Genomic DNA, 26,911 nt, shown 5'->3' with positions numbered 1-26,911 from the left:
GTTAGAGTCTGACAATAGGTAGAATGAATTTCCTGGGTGTAGCGCGACATTGTCCTGGCTCCAAGTGGCGAACCCCGCGAGTGTCGCGGAAAGTTAAAAGATTAGCTGGCACATGCATCAACAATGCCATTTGCGATTCCTTAATAGCGAAAAATAAGGATTCGCTAATAAGGAATAGCAAAAGGCCATGCATGTAGAAATCGCTTACAAAATAGCGATTTCTAAACATTCCTTAATTGCTACTCGCAAATTGCGAGTCGCAATTAAGGAATACCTCCCCATTGATTCCTATGGGCCTAGAGGCCCATAGGAATGAATGGGAAGACTTTCTCAATTTGCTAATCTCAATTAGAGAATCGCAAATTGCTCATGCTATTTCAAGGGTGCCAGGGCGTCAAAAAGACACCCTGTTGCACCCCTGAAATCTGCATATGAATACATCTTGCACACACACATGCCCCAAGGGCATGTGTGTGTGTAAAATGGAACTTTGAAAAATGCACTTTAGTGCATTTTTCAAAGTTTTTGCAAATTACCATGAAGTTCAACTTCATGGTAATTTGCTCCCCCCATTAGCGAAATCGCTAATTTTTAAACTTTCATGCATTTCATTTAAGGAATCTCAATTTGGGATTCCTTAAATGCAATAGCAATTTAAGGAATCGCAATTTAGAGATTCCTTAAATTGCGATTTTTGCATTTGGGATGATGCATCCCAAATGCAAAAATCCCAGTCGCAAAGGGGCAGATTCTGAGAATCTGCCCGTTTGCGACTGGCTTTTGCTTTGATGCATGTGGGCCTAGATCCTTCTTCGGAAGACCTTTTTCAATCCACAGAAAAAGCCCTAGATGAATGGATGGAAAATGAGCCTCCCCTTACTCAACAAGAAAAAGAATTGGCCCGGTCCGCCACCCATTGGATATCACAGCACCGGGTATACGGCCCATATATAGTAGCACAAATGTTTCTGGCTCTTCCCCGAGCAGAACAACGGCTAGCAGGTATTTATATGATCCAACACCTGGCTACCTTATACGAGAATAACCTCCACCAATCAGATAAGCTATACAAACTATTACAAGAAGTAGTGACAGAAAGATGGAGGTCTCGGAGACCAGAATTGATCAACACCATTCTGGACCTACGCCTCCGTTACCTCCAACTTACCTTAGCTTCATCAGACCATGAACCTTACAGTATAGGCCAATACCCCTTACGAGAAGTCCACCCCATACCCCAGCCAGATGGTACACTGCAACGAATACATGTGTATACTCCCCTTACCAAGTTAGAAATATTGGAAATGAAAAAGATGGTACCCTCCCACGAAAAAGATCCCGGAGGATTTCATAGAGAGTTGAAGGATATCCTCCAAATGGGTAGTTTTACATATCCAGATATAATCATATTACTTAAAGTAATTCTACCTACAGGTATATTTGACAAATTGAAGGAAAAGGACTGGGAGGTGGGTGGTAAAAAGATCACGTGGACTACCCTAGAAAAAGAAGAGACAGACCGAAAACCAGGTGAAGGTCTAGGTGAATGTGCAAAAGAACTACCCAGTCTCCTCATACAGGTCTTGCCTCTGTTATTGACAACGAAAAAGGAAGATTAGGATGCCATTTCTGCCTGTAAACAAAAGCCAGACGAGGATACGGGTGATTATTACACCAGATTGGAGAAATGTTTTTCTATAAATAGTGGACTCGCACATAGTAGCGAGGCATATCCTCATCTCTTTGTGTCCAAATTGGTGGACAACGCCCTACCCCCCATCAGAAATAGAGTATTAAAGATTGAGAGTACCTGGCAAGCAAACAGTCCCTCCCAAATGTTACAGATGTTACAGTATCACCACAACAGAATAAGGGAGGAGCAGGAACAAGAAAAGAAACAAGTGAAAGACACGAAAATGAAGGTACTGGTTGCACAGACGGCACCAGTAAACACGGGCCCCAAAGGTAATGTGGGGGCCAATAAAGGTACTTGCAACTACTGCAAGCAACCAGGCCATTTTGTGAGGGAATGCCCAGTCCTGAAACATAACATAGCGATAGGAAAGACAAAAGAACGCCTTCACACTCCCAGACCAGGTAACACTCAGCAGCCTCAGACCAATATCCCTCCACAGGTTCAGACACCTGCTGCTGCCACACAGATGTACCAGTACGCACAGTCAGATTACCCCGAGTTTGAACAATGTGCATGAGATAGCCTAGAGAGAGAAAGTGACTTGCCCCTCATCCCATTTCCAGTAGATCAGAAAGGTCCGTATGTACAAGCTCACTTACTGGGACAAGACAGAAAATTCCTCATAGACACGGGGGCGAGTAGGACTACCATAAGTCATAAGGAAGTCCAAGAGGTTCCTCTCTCTGGCTCACATAATATATCTCTGGGCTTTTCAGGAAAACCGATCATAAACAAAGTGTCTGAACAAGTCTCTCTAGGAGTAGGTCCTCTGACACGTACTACTGACCTAGTCCTTACGGAAACATGCCCAGAGAATTTACTAGGAATTAAGACACTTAAAGAACTAGGAGCAGTAATATGCTGTTCACCGGAAGGAGTAAAATTGTTTCTACGAGATTTCAAAGGACATTTCACAGTCAAAGAATTCGACCCCAGACTAAATGACATCCCACAACATTTGTGGGCAAAAAGCTCGACTGATGTCGGATACATGGACATCACCCCACATCAAGTCACACTCAAAGAGGGTGTAGTCCTACCTCGTATACGACAATATAAGATCCCACCCGAAGCTGAACAGGCCTTACTCAAGATAATCCAAGAACTCATAGAACATGGAGTGGTGATAGAGACGGATTCAAATGTTTGCAATTCTCCAGTTCTTCCAGTCCTCAAAAGGACTGACCCTCAGGCACCCCCGGTCTACCGACTGGTGGTTGACCTCCGAGAACTGACCAAATGTGTGATCCCACAATATCCAGTGGTCCCAGATATCTCCTCACTGTTGACTGCCATAGACCCCAAAGCTGCATTTTTCACAGTCATCGACTTGAAGAATGCGTTTTTCAGCATTCCTATACATCCCGACAGTCAATATCTGTTCGGATTCAGTTTAAAAGGACGAAGTTTCAGGTTCACTAGAGCTCCCCAAGGCTATACAGAAAGTCCAAGCATCTACAGCCAAGCACTAAAAAGACAACTTGACAGTATCAATATGCCTACCAACACAGCATTAATACAGTATGTAGATGACATTCTCATCACAGCAAGGACAGAACCAGACTGTGAAAAAGCATCTCCCACAGTTCTACACTTCCTGACAGACAAAGGTCACAAGGTGTCTCCCTCAAAATTGCAGTTCTGCGCACAGCAAGTGGCTTACTTAGGACATTTGCTGTCCAAGAAGGGTAGGCAACTGACACCAGAACGAATCCAATTGATATCAACGGTCCCACAACCAAAGTCACAAAAAGAAGTGCGTGCATTCATTGGTCTCACTTCATATTGCAGACAATGGATCCCTCAGTACGCCCACATAGTTAAGCCACTCATACAGTTAACTACAGCGGAAGCAGCCACTCATACAACTCTCCCTTGGACATCAGAACACTCCCAAGCATTTGAAGCTCTGAAACTAGCTCTGTGTCAAGCACCAGTTTTGGCCACCCCGAATTACAGCAAGTATTTTACCCTGTTTGTGACAGAACGTGACGGTACAGCACTATCTGTCCTCACGCAAGACCAAGCAGGAAGAAATAGACCCTGTGCTTATTTCTCGAGCACATTGGACCCTGTAGCACAAGCTTTGCCTGCATGTCTGAAATCCGTTGCGGCTACAGCCCTGGCCATAAGACAAAGCGATCCAATAGTGTTAGGACATTCCCTGATAGTACAAGTGCCACATGCTGTGGAAGTCCTTCTAAACAGAACACAGACTCAACACCTGACTGTAGCAAGACCGACAGGTTACGAACTAACGCTCTTTCAGCCACACATAGAGATCAGACGATGCAACATATTGAATCCCGCTACCCTTTTGCCCTCAAGTTCAGATGACACGACACCACATGACTGTGTGGAGATGATTGATGTAGTGACTAAACCAAGACAAGACCTAATAGATGTTGCACTCCCAGATCCTGATGTAACACTTTATGTGGATGGATCGTGTATGAGGACAAGCGCTGGAGAGCTAGTGGCAGCCTATGCAGTAACAACGGACTGTAAAATTATAGAGACCCAAAGAATAGACATCCTGTCAGCCCAAGCAGCAGAGCTCATCGCCCTGACACAGGCCTGCATATGGGCAAAACAATTGAAAGTGAACATCTACACCGATTCCCAATATGCATTTGGTGTAGTTCATAATTTTGGAGTGTTGTGGCAAGAAAGAGGTTTTCTTACCTCACACGGGGCCAAAATACAACATGGTCCCCTGATTCAAGCCTTACTAGATGCCATACACCTGCCTACAGCCATAGCTATTCTGAAATGCAAGGCACATACCAAAGCTACAGACACCATATCTAAAGGAAATGACTTAGCGGACCGAACTGCTAAACAGACAGCCCCGAATCCAGTGAATACAACAGACTCTCAGTTACCCACACAGACTGTCACTATAGTAGTGAGGGACCCCTTGAAGGATGTACAAGACATACAGACACATGCCACCGCAGATGAAATAAAGAAATGGACTGAACAAGGAGGGGTCCAGACTGATCAAGGTTGGATGACCAAAGACCGAACCGTGTGGTTTCTCCCTGACTCCATGGTACAAGTCATAATTGACACAGTCCATAGCCCCGCCCACCTAGGCGAGAAAGGTATGCTGGATAGTTTACGAAACATCTGGTTTAACAAACACCTAAGAGCTGCAGCCAAACAAAAAGTTAAAACTTGTATGATATGTTGCCAATTTAACCCTGGTAAAGGAGTACCAGTAGAACAAGGTGGATTCCAGCCTCCTGATCATCCCTTCGAAGTCCTCCAAATGGATTATATCCAGATGGATAGATGTAGAGGGTACAAATATGTACTGGTGGTAGTGTGTACACTGACACGATGGACTGAAGCATACCCCGTCCCAGACTATGGTGCCCAGACAACCGCTAAACAATTAGTGAGAGAATTCTTCCCCCGATACGGGCTACCAAGGGTCATCTATTCAGACAATGGACAGCCTTTCTCTTCCAAACTAATGGAGGCTGTCTCTCTACTACTAGGATATTCCTGGAGATTTCATTGTGTCCGACACCCTCAAGCAGCGGGCCTGGTAAAACGACACAACCAGACCTTAAAAACAAAACTAGCCAAAGTATGTGCAGTAAAAGGGATAGACTGGGTCACTGCCCTCCCGGTCACTCTCTTTTACATGCGAATGGTGGCACATTCCCGGACGGGACTGTCCCCTTTCGAAATAACATTCGGGAGACCCCCTACCATCTGGGGTGTCCCTTCTCCTAGGAAACTGACTGAAATTGATTCTAACATGTTGACAGATTACCTGGCTTCCTTGATGTCTGCAATCTTGTCGTTCACAGGTTGCAGCAGCTTTTCCGGACCACACCACGCCTGAGGAACACTCCATAAGGCCCGGAGATTGGATACTTGTACGAAATTTCGATCGTACCAGCCCCTTGGAGAAAAGGTGGACGGCTCCGAAATTAGTACTCCTGACCACGAGGACGGCTGTCAAAGTAGAAGGACGCAAGGGATGGCTCCACGCTAGCCACTGCAGAAAGTTTTTTGGACCAACACCAACGGACACTGTGCCCTGTTCAACGGCTGTAAATGCCCCAGATATAATTTCCCCACTTCCAGAACTCACTCCTCAACAGGAATACAGATCGCGGCTGCGATCTCACCACAAATAGACTAAAAACATTGCACCTGATCGGAACGCACCGGTGGCTAATTAAGTCCAGGAACAAGCTCTTGGTGAAGCGGTTATTGGGAGACGTTTTGATCTTGTGTACAGAAACACTTTGATATTAAATTCATAGACAATATGAGGAGAAATGACATGATGCACAAATGGAAAAAGACTAATTATGTTAAATCACTGCATAACAGGTTCTCGATTTTCCTACTGACAATGTTACTTATTTGCTGTGTTACAGCTTGTTTGGGTTGGATCTTATGTACAGTTTTCCCTCCACATTCTTCCACCCTTGTAAAGAATACCACTATGCATTCCCATGTTGATCTTCCCCCACACCTCGAGGACACAAGAAAGGAATTTATAAATAATACCTTCATTTCCACCCTCCATAAACACCAACTCATAGTCAACAAGACAAACTGTTGGGTTTGTGGCTTGATGCCAAATTCCGTACATAAGGGAATGCCCATTTTCTCTCTCCTGTTCGGTTATTCAGGGTCCGCCTATGCATTAGCCATGATATTTTCTGCCTCAGTCAAAAACATTCCCCCGACAAACTCGAAAAACGAGAGCAATTGGAACGAAGTAAAGACTAAAATAGTAAAGGCTGTTTCTAAAATGGTGGACCTTACTGTAACCTGGGGGAGGGCCGAAGATCACGAGAATATCAGTTACTCTCAGTTCCATGACATTGCTTCCTTCAGGAAAATGTTTTCCGTCGATCGAAGACGGACAGATCAAAGAGGTTGGGTAATACCGCAAAACGGCCGGTTTTGCATAAGGGGAAAAGGAAAAGGGGAAGTAATGGGGAACAGCGAGTGTGAAAGGACATATACACTACCCGCTCCAGATTTTCCGACCATAGTAACTGCCCCAAACACCTATTTCATCTGTGGACCCCATGCGCGCACTTGGTTGCCTCAAGGCTGGTCTGGAAAGTGCTACATCGCATTCCTTTTACCACCGACTTACACAGCCCCCGCCAATTACCACCTGATTGACCCTCTGACCCCAGTCAGAAGACAGTGAAGGGGGGTCATAGATGCAGAAGATACTGCAGGACAAGAAGCTGAAGACTTCTTTAAAGGTTTCCTCCCTTTCTGGGGACCTATGGCAAACAGTCACCACATCCGGCAACTAACCCGTGTAGTTCAGGCCGCCATAGACGAAACAACTGGCGCCCTGAATAACATTACAGCTGAGGTAGCTGCAGACAGGCTCATGACACTGCAGCACCGTATGGTTTTAGATATCCTGTTAGCCGACCGTGGTGGTGTGTGTAAGGTAATAGGGTCCAGTTGTTGTATGTTTATTCCCGACAACGCCCCATCAGTTTATTCTGCTATCTCCCGACTCCATGTGCTATCCGATAAGTTGGATATGGACACCGGCACATGGTCCCTGACCAGCTGGTTTTGGGACCTCCTGTCCACCTGGGGGTGGAAGGCACTAACAGTCCTGGGCCTCGTTTTAGCCACTATTTTCACTTGCTGCCTCTGTGTCCAGTGTGGCCCCGCCCTTTGTGGACTGTGTGCCACTTCCTGTACTCCTCATCCACGAAACAGAGGAAAGAAAAATGAAAAGATCATGTTGCAAGAACAAGTATACGACCTGATGAATATAGAAATTGATTAAGAATTTCTGTAATAGGGTTTCTATGGGACAAGGAGGGAATGTGGAAATTGACTAAAAAAACTCCCTTTTCCGCCTGGTGTCCCATCATGCACCCTATCCTCCTTAAACACCGATCAGGCAAGCCGATTTTCCTACTTCAAGCACGAAGCCTATTATACCCCCTCTTGCCTATTTTCCTTTCATTTGTACTGGCCCATGCAAAGGAAATAATGGCCAACCATCGTGAATCTTACGGGTTTCCGTCCCGCTCAATATTTTCCCTTAGACCAGAACGGAGTCAGTTAAGATGGTTGCCCCGCCAAACCCCCCCCCCTATCCAACTCTGTCACAGAACGAGCAGCTCTCGCTCGTCAATGATCTCTCAGCTTGCGGGGGGCAGCCACGGGTTGGGTCAACAATCAAGGGAAAACCTGATCAAGCTCACGAGACAGCCATGAGGGAGAATAGTTAACCACAGCCCATTCTCCTTCCTCTCAGCTGCACACACATACCATTGTGAGACATCACCGCCCTTGTGTGAGAAGCAAAGAACGCACAATGCCTCGTCCTCTTTACCTTTCCGACAGAAATGACCCCGAAACAATGCCTCGATTCTCTGTCCCCAGACACTAGTAACTCTGTAACTTGTCACCACAATCACCCCAATGCAATATGTTTGTGTATGTGTAAACGTAATTCGAGTCATTCTTTGAAAAGAGAACAAGCATGCTATGTCTTCCGTATGATTACATCATGAATGATTGAATCAAGTCCGGGGAAACTCCTTCTTTTGATTGTACTCGTAATGTATAAAAGCACTGTTATGTTCCAAGTAAAGCAGACTACTCCTGAACCCGCTTGGTGAAGGAGCTCTCCCTTAACTCGAGTTCTGGAATAAAACCTTTTCAACTCGAAGACCACGGACTCTGCTTCTCATTTTATGCATTCCCATTTTCCTATGGGTCACTTATAGAAATTCCGACAGCGTAAATAACTAGTTTTTATTTACCACAGGATCTAGCTTCTCTTTTAAGTTCTTTGCATGGGCCTCCATTCAAACTTTGGCATCAGTAGATCTTATTGTCTTGCCATTTGCTGGCTCTTACCACCTCTCATGGCAATGTGGAGCTTTTGACCAATTTATCCATTCATTTATCACAAGAGGTGATTCTTCCATCTACCTTTCCTTCACTTTCTTCCAAGGTTGAACGTGCAGTACACACATTGAAAGAATACTTCCTGTTTATCTTGACAGGTCAGACAATTTCAGGAAGTCCTATTATGAGTTTACGACTATTGGTCAAGAAGGAAGAGACATAAACTTAGCACTCCAATACAATCAGATTGTATGAACAGGATCCCATACAGGGCAGATCCACATCAGGCATAGTGGCATTGTGTGCAGAATTGCAAGGTGTCTCAATTCAGAACAACTGCAGGGCGGCAAGTTGGTCCTCAGACAATACATTTGTGAAAGAAAATAGACTGAATACTCTTGTTGATAACCAAACTTTGGTTTTGAGGTTCTTAATTCAGTAATGTGTTTGGAGATGAATGACTATTCCTCCGTTCACTTTGTTTCATATTATGTATAAGTATACATAGAAATTTTATGGGTAGTTTTACTAATGTTTCAAGGGATATCTTTTTGAAAACCCAAAGAATTTTTCCTTGGTATGCCTCAGAATTATTGAATGGAACAAAAAAAGTACAAGGGCATAGAGGCAATGTCCCGATTGTTCAATTATTCTTACTCCTAGTCTCCCTCTTCATGGTCAGTACAATACATCCTATGCCTGCTCTGTGGCCTTTGACACTGGCTGGACATTATAGGAGGTTTTGGGAATGCTAGCCCTCTTCTAGCACCCAGGCGAGTGGGTGGAGCTTCATTTACATAATTTTGCTTTGAATTTTACTGTCTTGGAGGAGAGATCACCTAAAAAGTAATGACTGTGATGAGTATAAGTAGGACTGAGAGTAATGAATATTACTAGTAAGTAATCAGGGCAAAACTCTGGCTCTGGTAATCTCTGTGAACCTCTAATTCCTGGGGCAGAGGAGAGCCAATGTACCTGGCCAGGGCAAAATCCAAGGACCTCATAATAGGATCCATAGTGGTTAGATTGCAGAATGACTAATTTGTTGGCCAGAGTACAGACATCTACAAGGAAACATACTACAGACATATACATCAATTGACCAAAATGTAGGTGTTGCAGAAATTATATCATACATATTTGACACCCAATGACATCATAGAGCTCAACCCATGACCCACCCTTAACCTCTGAATAGAGTCCTCTTTGAAGCTGAGGAAGGGGACTGGTGAAGGGCACGGAATTTAAAGTGACATTGAGTTCACATTGGCTTCTGTTCCTGCCATCATGAATCCTCGAGACAAGGGTTGCAATTTATTTCCTCTTACAAATACAGGGGTCCTTGAGAATACAGAGCCCAACATATAAGTGAAGTTGCTCAGCATACTGTTCATGAAACTTCAGAAAGCTGAGTTTTTCAAACAATCATATGACATAAGCTGAAAGGGTCTCTCCTCCCCAACCACCCATGACCAGCTCATTTCTGTGCTTGACTAACATACGCTATTCCAAAGTTACCTCACATTCCTCAACTGTTTGCCTTTTGTCTTGGTTGCCATCTCTGTTATGGTGTTGATTGTGCTCTACATCTTCATGCTGTTGTGTAGACCTTCCACTATAGGTAAGAATAGACAGTAAAGACACACTTGTTCAACAATACCCAAGGTCACTTACTAAACCTATTTAAGAGGTCTAACTGTTCTAACTATACACTTAGAAAAACTCAAATCCTACACTGGTTTTCAGAGTTTTCTGGCTACAGGGGCCATGATGCTGGACTCAGCCAAAATTGGAGTTTAATTCACTTCTTACTTTAAACGAAGAGGCCTGCTTCTGAGGTCGGTTGTAATATCTGTCTTAACAATACAACACCAAAAATAATGGTGCTCTCATTTTGGGTTGTCTTTTTACAAATGATACCTACTTTTGTGATTAAAAAAATGTATAATAACATGCTTTGACCATTTTTGTGTCTTCTCTTGGACACATTGTTACCCCCTTCTGCATTGTTTTGCATAGTTAATTTCCTCCAGTTTGGGCTGATAGTACCAGCAGAGTGAGCAGTCTAAGGCTGCTCAACATAGAGGTGCAAACACAGCTGCAAAAACTGCTCGGTCCGAATTAGTACTTTATGATCAGATTTTTATTTGATGCGTTGTGATGAAAATTCTTACAGCACTCTATCATCTAGAAGGGTATCCAGACGCTAAGCAATTGAGGTTCTAGCCAGGTCGAGGGCTTAGGTCGGCTCTGGTTTTCCACAGGTACTGATGGAATCGAAAGGGTAAAAAAGTGAAGAACGACTGTGGGCAGGAACATGTAACCACCGATATCACCAGAGTGATTGATCAATCTGAACTGCATGCCAAAAGAAATGTTGTAATCAATATTGGTGTAAGTGGCAAACTGAATGAGAGTGTGGTTGTTGAGGCCCATACATTCAACTCCCTCAAAATGTTGACTTCACCCCATACCCTGTGACATGGATGTAGCTAAAGAAGCATGCTAAAGGTAAAAAAGGGGTAGTGAGGAAGAGAGACATACACCCCCTTTCAATGGTCCGTCTGCGCCTACTTCTACTCCCTCCTTTTATATTCCACATTGCTCCAGGATACTTGCATACCTTATGCCTCTAAAACCCCTGGCAATGATAAGACACAATTTCCATGATACCCTAGCTCTTTTCAGGTCCAATCATATCATTCCAGTATTTACATTCACATCATTTACTATTTTTTTTTTTTTTTGTGTTTCTCTATCCTAAGTGGTAAACGGTTGCTCTTCAGCAAATGCACTCATGTATGCATTTCTTCATTGTAATTATTTCTATGCTTTCTTTAGTTTTTTGGGTTTTTGGGGTGTGCCGCTTCTGTTTGTATCACAGAGCCTCTAAAATATTGGTCTATTTGTATGTATTTTCTCACTAAATGGCAATACTAATTTTAGAGAACAAACCATCGGATTTCATTTGTGGTACAAGAATATAGGAGGGGACTCTTTGACATGTGCTGCCTCTACATGTCCATGAATCTTGAGGGACGTTTTAGATCAGTTGTCCAGGGCAATGGCTTTTCAAGATGAAATTCTGGTTTATGGAGATCGAAATTTGAATGGTGTTTGACCCTGAAAAGAAGTTCACTATGTTTGTGTGGCATTTGAATTATTCTAGGGTGTGCTTGTGAATCTTCCATGTGTTAGGCCATTTGAGGTTGGGTAAAAATGCTTGAAGGCTGACGGTAAGAGCAGACATAGCATTGATACATTTTATTGCAGACAAGGAAAATGAGAGGACAGTTTCATACAGAATGATGAACTTGCGAGAAGCAGAATAACATTATTTGGTTATCAATTGTTAATTGTACTTGTGTTAGATCATTGTAGATGTTTTTGTGGTGAATCAGGTTTGTGATCACAACACTGTAGTCAACATATTGATTACAGGAAGAGGGAAAATGCTTGCTCACAGACAAGTACATACAAAATAACTTTTAACCATCCCAAAAGCTGCATGAATCTTATCAAAGTAAGTGTTTTGCTGATTGCAGTGAGGCTACCATTGCCAGGGGAAGGTAAACCGGAAATGGACTAAGATGTAGTTAATACCACTTGAAAAGACCAAAAGATAGTGATGTTGAAAGTACAAGAGGAGTGCAAATTTGCTACATCCTCTGTAGTTTCATTTAAAACAGATGAGTTGTTTCAGAGTCCCTGGAGAAAGTAGGTGATTGGTGTAATCAGTCAATTTTCAGTACGTTCCCATAAAGAAGCATGGCCATGATGTTAAAAGATTACTCAAAGTAGCTGGGCACAGTGTTCCAAGACACTTTATAATAGATTTTGTTATAGATTTTTTAGAGGATCTACTATGTAGCACCAGAACTGGTCTTAGGCAATGGGGTCCAGATTACAAGAAAGAAAATGCTGACTTATTGAAGAGGAATGGGAACACAATTTATACCAACGTAAGCCAATGTTCAAGTTGAGAGACATAGGTGATTAAGAAAGTTATTTATTTGGCAGTGAAATCTCATTTGAGCTGGAGGAAAGCATGGCAAGCCATGTTCCAAGTTTGGAGAGGACTTTGCATTCAGCCAATGGATCATCATATTTTAAATTATTGAGAAAGTGTAGACCAGTTACTAAATTGGTGTCCTGTTCTTTATCTTTATGTGTGGTCGGTTGGAACATGAGATTACCACAGAAAATCTAGATATCAGTCTAAAGTAGATGGGTATCTGAACAAAATGCAAAAAATAGATATCAACATAGATCAGATAGTTCACATTTAAATTAAAACCCAGGAGATGATCGAAAGGGAAAAGTATGCTTCGGACTCACTCTTACTGCTGCAGACCTAGCAACATTTCTGAAAATATCATTGACACATGCCTGCACCTTCCCCCACTTTCCAAGACCTCAAGCGGGTCTGAGAAGCTGCCGTGGAGAAGAGGCACAGAGCCACTCCCAGCAAGGATGAGGAGCAGGTGTGACCTCAGGGGGAAACACATGTTGGGATGCAATGGAAACTGCTAAAATATAGTGGATGGTATTTTATTTCATTACAAAAATAGGGAAAGTAAACACAATTTCAGGAGCTCTTTTAGGGAGTAATGTCATTCAACTCTAGTCAGTGTACAGCCTCTGCCAAGCAAGGAAGATGCGTGAGCAGCACAAGCATATAAAATCCCATCTGAGATATGGAGACTGAGTTCATAATTTCTTCATTCAGGCAGAATTCTGACTCAACTCTAGGGATTTAACCTGACTGTGTGTGCTCATGATAGCTACATTTTCCTTACAACTGACGTTTTCTGATCAAGTTTACCCCTGACTCTACAGATTTTATGACTAGGGGGCAACCGCCGGTCCTGCGGTGGCAGTCCTTCCACCATCGAATGGATATTTCCCATCGCCAGATTAGGATGGCGGTGGGAACAGGAATGCGTCTGCAGTGGACTCAAAGACCGTCTGCCGCCAGAAATTGTCCGGATTGCCTGGCGGACGGCCCAGGGAGGCCAAAATGGTGGTGGTGCCTAGCAGGGAGCGCCCACCAGATGAGGATTGCATTGAAAGGCAGCCTTTCCATGGCGGTGATGCCGCCATGGAAAAGTATATGGTCTTTTGTCACGGGCCCGTTGCGGGCCGATGGGGGGTGGGGGCTGCACTTGGGTGGTACCTATGGTACCCCCTACATTCCCATGGTTGCAGGCACCGCACGGTGCCTATCATATTGTGCATGGCAATGCACGACATGCCTCTTTGGCATTGCGGCGGGTGCTGCCTACAGCACCGTCCGCCGCAATGTTAAAGATGCGAATGCAACTGCCAGGGTGGCGGTCGCATCCTAATTAGTGGTGCGGGACTGGCGCACTACTGGCCGATGGTCCCTGCACCGCTAGGGTGGCAGACGGACGAATGTCCACCCGCCATCCTAATAGGGCCCCAAACCTAGATCATGTTTTTCTGAAGCTTTTGCTCAAGAGAGATATATTTTTGTTTCCTTATCAAATATCAACTTCCTTTAAGCTTGACCCTTCTTGCCTCTCTGATAGGGGCAGAAAAAGATCCGCACTTACCAAAAACTACCCTGATTGGTAGGTGCCACCGGAGAATCAGTGTATCAGAGTCAGTGCCCCCCCCACCAAGATGTAGCCATTTCTCTTGTGGTAACTTTAAAGGGGGTTTGCATTGCAGGAACCCCATTTCTTTTTAATTTATTTATTATTACAGTTCTCCTCATGTGACTGTTTTTTGTTTCCCTGCCTCTTTGGAGGGTTTGTTTACGTTTTACTCTCGACCAGCTGAGGAAGGAGAGGTTCTTCTTCTTGTCCCTCAAGAATGTCTGCACTCCAAACCTGCTGGAACAAGACAGTAGTGGAGTTATTTTCAATGTGGTTAAAGAAGAGTATGTTATTTGAACAGAGCTCATATTTGAAGGTATAGGGTTCATATTTGGACGGAGGTGGACACAGAATATGATGGCATTAAGGCATTATGGACTTAGCAAGGGTTATACAAGTCAAAACCAGCTCCTGCCGGCTGGTTTAATAATAGAATGCAGCCATAATTTGGGTGCTGTGTACTCCTCACATCCCTGGTCCCACTCCCAGGTGCTGCTGCACATGCTACCATATTTAGAGGTACCCTGCAGTATTGATGTAGATGAACAGGAAGTCAGTGAAGTAGCTGTAGAAAAAATTCTATTAGAGGAAGTGACAATTTGGGAGTACTGGAAATGATGAAGGTGTTGATGGATTTTCTAGTTTCCCTAGTAGGAATGGTGCTGCGGTTTTAAGGAGAGAAACCAGGGGTCCATGTGTTCCTAGTAGGTCTGCAAATATGTTATGGGCTATTAGTACAGTGTCAGTAGGGGATCTCTGACATATTATCGACAGACACATTATCGAACTACACAAATATCGCATCAAATATATCGACATCAAAAATATCGACTTTGTATACTTATTTAAAAAACTACACTAATATCGACACTACAATATCGTAATACAATTATATCGATCACACAAATATCGCACACATTAATATCGCAATACTAAATATCGACATGAGTTAATAAATTTGACACATGTCACAAATATCGATAACCAAAATATAGACATCAATAATATCGTATTTTTAAAATATATCGACAATTCTAATACTAATAAAACCAATACTTTCAACAACATAAAGACAATATTTTCCCAAAACATACATTTTCTAATGAGATTCTACTTAAACATAAACATAACATTTATAGCGATCTCAATATTTAACAACATAATAAAAAAAACACTGAAATAATTATCACATTGGCATTTCGAACACATTTAAATAAAATTACTACACATTATAAACAATCTTTTTATATATAATGATTTAAAACTCTCCTCCTTTAAAACTAAATATACTCTTACTTAGCATTTTCCGTAAAAGGAAACCAATTAACTAAAAAAAATTCAAACCATCCAATAGAAAGGCCACATACAGAAAACAACCAATAACATTCAAGAAACAATTTGAAACCACTATATAAACCAATTAAAACAAGTCTTCTACTGTGCCTTAAACCAAAGCATTGAACGAAGAAGAAACTCTACTAAACAGAAGAAACCTACATCCTACTACTATTCTAAAAACGTAAGTAAATATTCTTTTCTAACTAAACTGCCAAATTAAACTAAAACACTAATTTATCTTTACTCAAATAAATAACTAACTTATATATTCCATCTCTTTATGTTTCCACTACAGATATTACTCCAAACAGCTAAAGAAAATATTGAAGATTCCCAGAAAAGACTCACTAAAAAGTACGTATACTATCAAAATACTTTATAAAATATTAATTAAATCCTACTCAAACCCCAAAACATCCTAAACCCCTAAACAAATCCATGTTCTCTTTTTTAAATTTTTAAAAACCTGTATAAATTAACACCTATAGTCTATACCACTGGGCATGAGGGTAGGCTCTGTTTGCTTAGGGAGAGGTTAGGCTACTGCATCTTATTTATTAGGCAGGAGGGGCACATAGTAATAGGAGAAGGGGACGGGGGTACATTGACATGTGGTGGGGGAGGGGGGGGGGTAGAGAACTGGGTTGAAAGGTTGTTCATTCTCCTGAATAATTGGTCTTGATGATAAATGTGTGGTACTTCCGGGACAGGTGAAGGCGGGGGAATGTTTTTTGAGTTGTTAATTTGTAAAACAATAAAATACGTTTCTACAATAAAAATATAGTCTATACCAAACAGCAATACCACCCCACTTAAAAACCTAAACCAACCACAACAATAAATGTTCTTTAACTTTCAGAGACTATATCAACTAAACAACATTTTGTCTACAAACAACATCTTCATTCAAATACAACCAAAAACACTTGGTAAGTATATATAAAAAAAATGCATTTTTGCTATTTTCATTTAAATATATAAAGTAGTATTGCATATATTTTAATATACATTTTTTCCAGATTTGTAACACATCACGATGACAGAAGAAGCCCAATTTATAACTTCGCAGAAAGGAAAATTCCTATTGTGTTACATGGGTTACACATACACCCAAGAAAAGCAGACAGACCGAAAAGTGAACTGGAAGTGTACTAAATATTATTCTAACAAATGCTACGGACGAGCAACAACAAGAGAAACAACTGAACTATATACAAGAGAGCATAACCATCCACCCAATCTCTCTGAAATAGAAGTCAGATCAACTCTTGAAAATATCAAAGAATTAAGCACAGGTTCACAAACTGCTACAAGTGTAATCCTAAAAGAACTATTACCTAGAGTGCCCAAAGAAGCAAGAGGCCAATTACCATCAATTGCTTCTATAAAAAGAACTATTGCTAGGACCAAAAAAGCAACCACGACAACTATACCATCCCCTAAAACTTTTCAAGAGATCATCATTCCACCAGAATTAAGTATCACCCACAATAATGAACCTTTTATTTTTTTTGATAACAAAAGCCCAGAAAAAAGAATCATAATGTTTGCTACTGCAACCAATATAACTAAACTGCAACAATGCCAAACATGGATGATGGATGGCACCTTTACAATATGCCCAAAACCATTCTACCAGCTTTACACAATACACGGTCAATATCACAACACTTCCATACCTTTAATTTATGCACTATTACCTAACAAACAAAACACAACATATAATGAAATGCTAGGAAAACTAAAACAAGAATCAAAACTGATTTTTACCCTCAAACAATTATCATAGACTTTGAGCAAGCCATGATAAATTCCATTCTAAAACTGTACCCCCATACAGCTATCCAAGGATGTTACTTCCATCTAAACCAATGTATATGGAGACATTTACAAAAATCTTCACTTAGGTGCCTATCACGATCCGGCAAAAACCGGGTACGAACCGTCGGACGGAGCATAATCTCCGCCCGACGCGTACCCGGTCGTCAATTTTTACAAACAAGGAATTACGATTCGCACGGGTACACCATTACCGTACGATTCGTAAAAAAGCCCGACCGAACAAAAAACACCTACCAATGCGATCCGGGAAAGCGCCGACCTGACGTCGGGACGCTCGCAGCCAGCCATTCACGACCCAGGAATCACGATTCGCACCGACGTCACCCCGCACGGTGAATATTTTGCGGCAGCCAAAAACTGCCGGGAAATCAGGACGACGCGAACAAGGACCACCAGTACACGACGGACAGACGACGCCGCGAACAAGGAGGACCAGTACGCGACGGACAGACATGGACCCGAACCTACGAGTCATCCCTGCCCTCATAGCAGTACACCTCCTCTACAGGTTACGACGCAGACGCCGCAGAAGGTCAGAATAACTAAGGGAGGGGGGAAAGTGGGGTGGGGTGGGGGTGGCACGACCAGGGCAGGCCACAAAACAACCACATAAGTCACACACCACACATGGCCTGGACATACCTGACTCCCATGCCCTGGTCACCACGAGGGGGTGGGGGCGTGTCCTGATAAGCCAGCGACCGCCACAACGGAAGTCCGTCACCACGCGAACCGGCAACACAACCAGACAGGTACGTCCCGTACCCACGCCTGAAGAGCGTGGGTACGAGTCGGACCACGCCCACACACGTCACCCCAACAATGGCGGGACGGATCGCACCCACGTGGCAAAGGCCTGGGTACGGGCCGCACAAACATCACATAGCGTGGGGACGGATATGTACGGACCCTACCCCCACCCCGTATGCAAGGAGCGTACCCCCCAGCCCAACAGTGCAAGTACGACCCGTACCCCCACCCCGTATGCAAGGAGCGTACCCCCCAGCCCAACAGTGCAAGTACGACCCGTACCCCCACCCGCGTATGCATGGAGCGTACCCCCACCCTAACAGTGTAAGTTCGACCCGTACCCTCACCCGCGTATGCATGCAGCGTACCCCCCATGCCAACAGTGTAAGTACGACTCGAACCCCCACCCACGAATGCAAGGAGCGTACCCCCCAGCCCAACAGTGTAAGTACGACCCGTACCCCCACCCGCGTATGCAAGGAGCGTACCCCCCATGCCAACAGTGTCAGTACGACCCGTACCCCCACCCGCGGACGTACGGAGCGTACCCCCACCCCAACAGTGTAAGTTCGACCCGTACCCTCACCCGCGTATGCATGGAGCGTACCCCCCATGCCAACAGTGTAAGTACGACTCGAACCCCCACCCACGAATGCAAGGAGCGTACCCCCCAGCCCAACAGTGTAAGTACGACCCGTACCCCCACCCGCAAATGCAAGGAGTGTACCCCCCAGCCCAACAGTGTAAGTACGACCCGTACCCCCACCCGCGAATGCAAGGAGCGTACCCCCCAGCCCAACAGTGTAAGTACGACCCGTACCCCCACCCGCAAATGCAAGGAGCGTACCCCCCAGCCCAACAGTGTAAGTACGACCCGTACCCCCACCCGCAAATGCAAGGAGCGTACCCCCCAGCCCAACAGTGTAAGTATGACCCGTACCCCCACCCGCGAATGCAAGGAGCGTACCCCCCAGCCCAACAGTGTAAGTACGACCCGTACCCCCACCCGCGAATGCAAGGAGCGTACCCCCCAGCCCAACAGTGTAAGTACGACCCGTACCCCCACCCGCAAATGCAAGGAGCGTACCCCCCAGCCCAACAGTGTAAGTACGACCCGTACCCCCACCCGCAAATGCAAGGAGCGTACCCCCCAGCCCAACAGTGTAAGTACGACCCGTACCCCCACCCGCGAATGCAAGGAGCGTACCCCCCAGCCCAACAGTGTAAGTACGACCCGTACCCCCACCCACGAATGCAAGGAGCGTACCCCCCAGCCCAACAGTGTAAGTACGACCCGTACCCCCACCCGCGAATGCAAGGAGCGTACCCCCCATGCCAACAGTGTAAGTACGACCCGTACCCACACCCGCGGACGTACGGAGCGTACCCCCACCACACCAGTGTCAGTAGACTCGTACCCTCACCTCGAATGCATTGTGCGTACCCCCACCGTGTATGTGCCAAGCGCACATATCCTGAAATCGGAGGTGTGTGTGCAGAGTCCACCCAGCAGTGCCCTGAGACAGGAGGGGTGGGTGTGGAGTCCTCCCAGCAGTGCCCTGAGACAGGAGGGGTGGGTGCCCATCACTCCCAGCAGTGCCCTGAGACAGGAGGGGTGGGTGTGGAGTCCTCCCAGCAGTGCCCTGACACAGGAGGGGTGGGTGCAGAGTCCTCCCAGCAGTGCCCTGAGACAGGAGGGGTGGGTGTGGAGTCCTCCCAGCAGTGCCCTGACACAGGAGGGGTGGGTGTGGAGTCCTCCCAGCAGTGCCCTGAGACAGGAGGGGTGGGTGCAGAGTCCTCCCAGCAGTGCCCTGAGACAGGAGGGGTGGGTGCCTATCACTCCCAGCAGTGCCCTGAGACAGGAGGGGTGGGTGTGGAGTCCTCCCAGCAGTGCCCTGACACAGGAGGGGTGGGTGCAGAGTCCTCCCAGCAGTGCCCTGAGACAGGAGGGGTGGGTGTGGAGTCCTCCCAGCAGTGCCCTGACACAGGAGGGGTGGGTGTGGAGTCCTCCCAGCAGTGCCCTGAGACAGGAGGGGTGGGTGCAGAGTCCTCCCAGCAGTGCCCTGAGACAGGAGGGGTGGGTGTGGAGTCCTCCCAGCAGTGCCCTGAGACAGGAGGGGTGTGTGCAGAGTCCTCCCAACAGTGCCCTGAGACAGGAGGGGTGGGTGCCCATCACTCCCAGCAGTGCCCTGAGACAGGAGGGGTGGGTGCCCATCACTCCCAGCAGTGCCCTGAGACAGGAGGGGTGGGTGTGGAGTCCTCCCAGCAGTGCCCTGACACAGGAGGGGTGGGTGCAGAGTCCTCCCAGCAGTGCCCTGAGACAGGAGGGGTGGGTGTGGAGTCCTCCCAGCAGTGCCCTGACACAGGAGGGGTGGGTGTGGAGTCCTCCCAGCAGTGCCCTGAGACAGGAGGGGTGGGTGCAGAGTCCTCCCAGCAGTGCCCTGAGACAGGAGGGGTGGGTGCCTATCACTCCCAGCAGTGCCCTGAGACAGGAGGGGTGGGTGTGGAGTCCTCCCAGCAGTGCCCTGACACAGGAGGGGTGGGTGCAGAGTCCTCCCAGCAGTGCCCTGAGACAGGAGGGGTGGGTGTGGAGTCCTCCCAGCAGTGCCCTGACACAGGAGGAGTGGGTGTGGAGTCCTCCCAGAAGTGCCCTGAGACAGGAGGGGTGGGTGCAGAGTCCTCCCAGCAGTGCCCTGAGACAGGAGGGGTGGGTGTGGAGTCCTCCCAGCAGTGCCCTGAGACAGGAGGGGTGTGTGCAGAGTCCTCCCAGCAGTGCCCTGAGACAGGAGGGGTGGGTGCCCATCACTCCCAGCAGTGCCCTGAGACAGGAGGGGTGTAACACATGTGTGTGAGGCCAGAATTATCCACATGCATACTGGCTACAAGGGAACATGTCCCCATGAACTCATGTCAACAGACTCCACACACAAGTACAGTGATCACCAAGGATGCCACGATTGTCGCAGGTGGAGACATGGCCCTGCATGCATGGCCAAAGTAGAAGGGCTCCGTCACACACACAGCTCATGTAGACACAGCTCTGCGCTAAACAATGGGAACACCCTGCAGGGAAGAAAGCTGGGTACACAGAGGAAGGAATACACCCTGGGACAAGTGCACCATGCAGTAACTGCTTACATGAACAAAGAAAGTTAGCCAACACCTTGTGATGGCACACAGATCACAGGGTCCCACCAATGAGCAGTACACTACTACATATCCCACACACCCAAACCCTTACACACCACCCAAAACCATGTAGCAGCCCCACCAACACCAATACCAGCATAGCAGTAGTGTGATAATGAAAACAAAATTAAGCTTTATTCAGCATGAGCACAATGTCCGTGGATCGCAGGCAGTTCAATCTTCACAAAGCCCATAGGGCAGTCAATGATTCTCAGCTGGATGGGGGACACAGTGGGATGCGTGTCCCCTACCTTGCCTGCACAGTCAAATGGCATCGTCTTCCACACTGGTGAGGGCATCAGGGGGGGGGAAGCAACAGGCACCGCAGGGACATCAGGGCAAAGGGGCGGCGTTGTGGGTGCAGGGATGGAGGACTCCACCACAGGGGGTGGGTCAGTGCCAAAGGCGGAGGCCAGGATGGCACTACACACCTTTGCAAGGTCATCCAGGGAGTCCCCTGCACCCGAAGGGACCTCAGGCCCCAAGGAGGGGGGGGGTCAGAGGGATGGGTCGCAGCGCCACCGGGGGAGGGTGGAGACAGGGGGGGAGACTCAACCACCCTGACCGGGGACCTCCTTGACCGCTTGCGTGGTGGTGTAACTGTGGGGCTCAGGGACAGAGCGGCCATGAAGGAGTCCTTGGGGGAGATGTGGCCAGGAGAGCTGAGGGGAGGGGATTTGGAGGGAGTGGACTGGGTGGAATGCGGACTCCCACTATGGCTGCGTGTCACACGTTTGCCCCCCGACCCAGTGGGTGTGCCTACCTCACCCTGTGTGTGCGTGTCAGGAGGAGTGCGGTGGACATTCCCTGCTGGTGTGGTGCCCGTGTCCGTTGATGTGGGTGCATGCCGACGTCTGGGTGTACGTGTGACAGGCATGGGAGTGGGAAGTGTGGATGGGGCAGGGGTAGGTGGGGGGAGGTCGCGCTGCAGGAGACCCACTGCTGCAGTCAGTGTGGAGTCGATGGACCTCAGCAAGTTGCGTTGGTCAGCCTGCGATGAATGAATGCCCTCCAAGAAAGCCTCGATGTTGGTGAGGGTTGTGCCGTGGGCATGGAGGACATTAAGGATCGCAGCCTGACCAACCTGCAGTTGCCGCTGGATGTCCACAGACTCTGCATTGGCGGCAGCAGTGGAGACAGGGGCAGGGGGTGCGGTGCCTGGCAGGAAGGAGACATGCTGTGACCGGGCACGCTGGGAAGGGACACGAGCAAGTGGGAGGCGGCTGGTGGAAACTGAGGGGGCGGTGCGAGGTGTTGTTCCGCTGTCAGCTGCTGGTGCAGCCTCCGCCCACTCGGAGACATCGTCCCCGGACCTGTCAGCTTCGTAGTCTGATGTGCCAGTCGACAGGTCCTCGGCCACACTCTCCTCCGCCTCTGTCCCACTCGATGTGCCAGACCCGATGTCACGGCTGGCACTGGTGCTCGGTCCCTCCGCCTGGTCTGTGTCCATGTCTCCCTCTGTGTCCCCCGACGATGCTGTGGGCAGGGTGGAGAGACAGAAATTAATCAGACACCTGTACACATCTGTCACATGAGTCCAATCTACATAGGTAACATTGCATGGCCTGAAAAGGAAGATCCCTAACATCTACTGAACAGGGTACCGATGTAGGGCATGAAACACACAGTTGGTTGAGCCACCATGCCACTGAAATACCATGGAGAGCATGAGACAATAGCTAAACACAGGAAAAGGAGTCTGACATAGCACCCAGGCCCTGGGGACAATCCAGCACTGCATCTGCACCACACAGCGTTGGCGAAAAGCCGAAAATACCGATGACCAGGGACCATATCCATGAACTTGAGACACATGCTGCATAGGTAATGCTGAAAACATGCACAACATGACTCGGTCACTGCACATTGCGTGTGTGTCCAGGCACATCACACACTGCCCAGACCCAGCAAGTGGTAATCAGGATTTAACACATAGGCATTGCCCGCCCCAACAAGACCCTACACGAGGCAAATTGTTGAGACACAGGTGGCACCAACATCTCATAGTCTGGGTGATACACACAGGGGCAGGCAAAAAGCAAGATTGGACGCCAAACAGCCAAGGTGCGCCTGTACAAATAATGAGGTACCAGTGCCCATCCTCAGATGAGTATAACAAGACACACAGGCACTGGCAACTGTGAGTATGAAGAAGGACAATCAGGTCAGGCTGCACAGTGGACACCTGTACAAAATAGCACGTCTATATACATGGTGACAGGGGACAATGGCACAGAGCACAACTTACGCTGTAGACACTGACAGTGGCCACGTTTATGATGACACATACACCACTGAGGAAAAGGTGCCCCAGGGGACAGTAGTGGGCACGCAACTACATGCTACTGAATGGTAATGACTGCAACACACGTCACCATCCCTGCACTATGTGTATCGCACACTCATGCACATCATGTCACAGGCCACTACATGGGACATGCGCGCTGTAAGGCATGACACATGAGAGACCAACTCCCATGTCTGGAGTCAGCATCAGTGCCAACTGACATGGAACCCACATGCAGTGAACTTGACAGTGCACAGGCAAGGTCCCACAACCTGTTACACACCACCCCCACACATGATGCTACAGACATTGTTCCCGTGGACAAAGCGCCAGCCTACATTACCCTGTGAAGGAGTGACTACACACAGACCAGGGAACACATTGCAAGGAGGGGAAGGGTGGCAGGGGCACAGCGCTATACTGGGGCAAACAGGATCTGCACAGCACCTTTAAACCCTGCCAGTGGATTCATGCTACTGTGCCCTTACAAATGCCGGTGACACACAACAAACACACATGTACCTACCCCCTTCCGGCTGCTGCATCGCCTGTAAGCGCCTCTCCAGGTCTGGAAAGACCACCGGCAGCACACGCCTGTGGAGGTGGCTCAGACGGCGGCGGCCGCGGTTCTTGTGGCTCTCAGGTGAGTCCCCCAGCAGGAGCCGTGCAATCCTCCGCGTCCAGCACCGGATATCCTGCCAGCGTTTCCTCACCTGGGGCAGGCTCCGCCTCCGACCATCCACACCCCTCACGGCACTGACGGCGGTCAGCCAGATCTGCTCCTTGGCAGTGGCGCCTACCTGTGAGGAGGAACAAGTGACACCACATCAATACACCAGCCACATGTCACAGAGAGACATATGGGTACAAATTAGCTGGTTACAACAAGGCATGTCATGCAGCCAACGCATTGCACCTTTGTCATAGGGACATCATCCCCTGGTGAGGGAAAAAGCACTACGTGCCACAGTGGGTACACAGGTGGAATGATGGCAATGTCACAATCAATGATCAAGGCTCACACTGTGCATCACACCCACCCCTCCTGTCTCAGGGCACTGCTGTGAGTGATAGGCCCCCACCCCTCCTGTCTCAGGGCACTGCTGTGAGTGATAGGGCCCCACCCCTCCTGTCTCAGGGCACTGCTGGGAGACATCAGGCACCCCCCCCCTGGGACCCCCCCGACAGTACATGGCATGTGTGTTACACCTGGACGCAATGGCAGAAGTCACAGTCACCACATAGGGACAGTCTGTGGCAGTGGCCTATGCACTCACCTGATACCCTGGTCGCCCATACAGCATGGAGTACTGTGGGAGGATCACATCCAGCAGAGCCATGTTCTCCTCCAGGGTGAATGGCTGTGTCCTCTCCACAGCCCTTGACATGGTTCCAGGGAATCAGTAGCAGCAGCTGGGTCGACGAATGCAAAGATGTGCAGGCAAGTGCTCCCTCATGGGACCTGGCTGCCTTATATGTGCCCTTCTGCCCAGTCTCATGCACAGGAGTACAGAGAGATTGGTCACTCACATTTGCATCCTATGTTTCCACCAGTCCCTTCAAACCTAGCAGTCTGTGGGTTCTCTATCGGTTTCATTCTCCTGCATGATGTCAGCCCCACAAACACATTGCAACAAAGTAGACAAATTCCAACTGACTTCTGCTGTGCACCTTCCAGAACAATTTCGAATTTTGAACTTGGTCTCCATGACAACCAGCATGCATGTAGGCCTTAATACTTGTCCCCTATGTAATTTGGAGCATCACACACAGGTACGGTGCGTGTGGGGGCCCTAGGGCACCCCAAATGCATGGCAACGGCCCGTACATGCATGCCTACGCTCTCCATCACTATGGGTCTGCACGCGTATGCGTACCCGTAGTGGTACGGACCGTACACTCGCATCTACGCTCTCCATCACTATGGGTCTGCACGCGTATGCGTACTCGTAGTGATAGTGAGCGTAGATGTGAGTGTACGGTCCGTACCACTACGGGTACGCATACGCGTGCAGACCCATAGTGATAGAGAGCGTAGATGTGAGTGTACGGTCCGTACCACTACGGGTACGCATACGCGTGCAGACCCATAGTGATAGAGAGCGTAGATGTGAGTGTACGGTCCGTACCACTACGGGTACGCATACGCGTGCAGACCCATAGTGATAGTGAGCGTAGATGCGAGTGTACGGTCCGTACCACTACGGGTACGCATACGCGTGCAGACCCATAGTGATAGTGAGCGTAGATGCAAGTGTACGGTCCGTACCACTACGGGTACGCATACGCGTGCAGACCCATAGTGATAGTGAGCGTAGATGTGAGTGTACGGTCCGTACCACTACGAGTACGCATACGCGTGCAGACCCATAGTGATAGTGAGCGTAGATGCGAGTGTACGGTCCGTACCACTACGAGTACGCATACGCGTGCAGACCCATAGTGATAGTGAGCGTAGATGCGAGTGTACGGTCCGTACCACTACGGGTACGCATACGCGTGCAGACCCATAGTGATAGGGCCGTACACTCGCATCTACGCTCTCTATCACTATGGGTCTGCACGCGTATGCGTACTCGTAGTGGTACGGACCGTACACTCACATCTACGCTCTCCATCACTATGGGTCTGCACGCGTATGCGTACTCGTAGTGATAGTGAGCGTAGATGTGAGTGTACGGTCCGTACCACTACGGGTACGCATACGCGTGCAGACCCATAGTGATAGAGAGCGTAGATGTGAGTGTACGGTCCGTACCACTACGGGTACGCATACGCGTGCAGACCCATAGTGATAGTGAGCGTAGATGCGAGTGTACGGTCCGTACCACTACGAGTACGCATACGCGTGCAGACCCATAGTGATAGTGAGCGTAGATGCGAGTGTACGGTCCGTACCACTACGGGTACGCATACGCGTGCAGACCCATAGTGATAGGGCCGTACACTCGCATCTACGCTCTCTATCACTATGGGTCTGCACGCGTATGCGTACTCGTAGTGGTACGGACCGTACACTCGCATCTACGCTCGCCATCACGATGGGTACACATACGGCAGCACTCCCACAGTGATTTGGGAACATGCACAGGCCCTCTCAGCAGCAGTACGGCGGATTTTACACATCACTGTGGTGATAGGCGACACACATGTAGGAATAGGGCCGACATACTTGTCCATGGATGGACATACTTGTCCAGGAATGGACATCAAGGCATCGTCTGTGCATTACCACATGTGTGGGGCACAGGTGTCACAGGCTGTGATGTGGAACATGCCTCCTGAGTGGAGAAGGCACCAGATGTATGATGA

At 47.7% G+C, this 26,911-nt stretch overlaps 1 protein-coding gene across 1 annotated transcript in view; it reads right to left on the bottom strand.

Moving 5' to 3' along the window:
- The window catches only part of LOC146813685 (solute carrier family 22 member 7-like), a 172,534-nt gene that overhangs the window by 14,261 nt on the left and 131,362 nt on the right, over window positions 1-26,911 (bottom strand). The window lies entirely within an intron of this gene.

This window comes from Triturus cristatus, chromosome 6, assembly GCF_964204655.1.
Source record: "Triturus cristatus chromosome 6, aTriCri1.1, whole genome shotgun sequence".
NCBI classification, from domain to species: domain Eukaryota; kingdom Metazoa; phylum Chordata; class Amphibia; order Caudata; family Salamandridae; genus Triturus; species Triturus cristatus.
This window is presented reverse-complemented; position numbering and strand designations above follow the sequence as displayed.